The sequence below is a fragment of the Nomascus leucogenys genome, chromosome 7b (genome assembly GCF_006542625.1).
Source record: "Nomascus leucogenys isolate Asia chromosome 7b, Asia_NLE_v1, whole genome shotgun sequence".
In the NCBI taxonomy this organism is placed as follows: domain Eukaryota; kingdom Metazoa; phylum Chordata; class Mammalia; order Primates; family Hylobatidae; genus Nomascus; species Nomascus leucogenys.
In genome coordinates, this window is record NC_044387.1 from 47,510,963 (window position 1) to 47,513,107 (window position 2,145).

The window sequence follows — 2,145 nt, forward strand, 5'->3', positions numbered from 1 at the left end:
GGAGAACAGGAATCTTCAGCGATCCACGGGCAGATCTGCAGCCATTGTTGGTACCTGTTCTTCCCGCGTCCTTTGTGCCCGCGTCTCTCTTTCCAGTACCTACTGCATGCCCCCCAACGTCCGCCTCCCGCCATTGCCAGCAAGTGCGTTGCGCGGGTACCTTGCTGCGTTAAGGTCGCTCTGTCACTGGCGCCATTATGTGCACACGCAGCCACTCCCTCAGGTTTAAAAGGCGCGTTGCCCGGCCACATAAAGGTCGCTCTGTCACTGGCGCCATTATGTGCACACGCAGCCACTCCCTCAGGTTTCCTAGGCGCGTTGCCTGGCCACATAAAGGTCGCTCTGTCACTGGCGCCATTATGTGCACACGCACTCCCTCAGGTTTAAAAGGCGCATTGGCCGGCAACACAGCTCATTGCTGGCTTAGCCTTTGGCCAAGTTGGTAGCTCCACGAGGACGCTCAGAGCCCAGCTCTGGAGAGCTGAAGCATCCGACCGTTCCCCACTGCTCCCAGGAGCGGTTACCTGGGCACTCTGTGCCCCTTATTCCTGTCCGGGCCCAGGCCGAGGACCTGCCAGTAGGGCTCAATTGCCTGGAGCCCGTTCAGCCCATCCCCAAGTTCACTTTGCTTGTGGGATCTCCCCGTTGCTCCTGCCCCTGGTCTGAGTGGCAGGCCATCTTGCAAGCACCGGGACACTTCGCATCAGTGGTGTCAAGACAATCCTTCCGTGATCCTGCAAGCCCTGTCTTCCTTCCGGGATCAGCAAGCCAGTGCTGTGTGCTCCGAATTCCAGGGCATCCTCCAGCTCAGCCACTGCACTGAGCACAAGGACTCTCTGTGGGGCCCAGGAGCAGGAAGTCACCCCTTTGGGGCCCACAACACCCGGCTGTCCCCAGACTCGTGACCAGGGAAGGCAGTGTTGAGGAGAGCAAGGCAGGGATGCCTGAGCAGGACAAAGACCCCAGAGTCCAAGGATTTGATGATCACGGAAGGGTCCCCAAGGTCACCAGGGATGCACCGAGTGCATTTCGGCCCCTGCGGGACAATGGAGGCCTCTCTCCCTTCGTGCCCAGGCCTGGGCCTCTGCACACAGTCCTCCATGCCCAGAGGACAGAAGTCAGAGACAAGCAGAGGCCCCAGACCTCCTGCACGAGCTCAGGCACAAAACGAAACGCCATCTCGAGCTCCTACAGCTCCACGGGAGGCTTCCCGTGGCTAAAGCGGAGGAGGGGGCCAGCCTCATCCCACTGCCAACCAACCCTCAGTTCCTCAAAGAAGGTCAGTGAGAACAGACCTCAGGCTGTCTCTTCGGGTCACACTCAGCGTGCACCAAGGCAGACGCTCGCCCCCAGGAAAGGCTCCCCCAGATCCCAGGCCTCTAGGCCCTGTGGACGCAAGTTTCCCCTGCTGCCACGCAGGCGAGGGGAGCCTCTGATGATGCCACCTCCGTTAGAGCTGGGGTTCCGGGTCACTGCTGAAGACCTGGACCGGGAGAAGGAGGCTGCGTTCCGGCGGATCAACAGGGCACTGCAGGTTGAGGCCAAGGCCATCTCGGACTGCAGACCCTCAAGGCCTTCCTACACTTCGTGCTCACCTGCAGCAGGGGCTTCTGGTCTGCCTTCTGTTTCTAAAGCACCCAGTATGGATGCACAGCAGGGAAGACACAACCCCCAAGACGGCCTGGGCCTAGTGGCCCCCCTAGCTTCTGCTGCAGGGACCCCCTCCACAGTTCCTGTGTTTGGGATGCAGCACGGACCACCAGGCCCCCTCCTGTTCGTCTCCTCATTTCCCCTTCCTCCCAACTTTTTCTACTTCTGGGACTCAGCCCAGGTCCTCTGGCTGTTTGCTCTACCCTTCGGCTCCTCATTTCCCCTTCCTCCCACCTTTTTCTACTTCTGGGACTCAGCCCAGGTCCTCTGCCTGATTGCTGCACCCTTCCCAGCTGTAAGCATGGACGGAAGCATTTCTGGAGCCAGTTCCAGCCCGCCACCCACGCCCATGGAAATTGACAGTAGTGAGGCAGACGGAGCTCGGCATTCCGTCAGAAGAAACCCTTTAAAGAGAAAGGCCGATTGGTAATAGGGCATGAGGGGGCCTGAACACCAGGGGGCCCCCAGGCAGAGCCCTTCCATGGTGACTGTGGG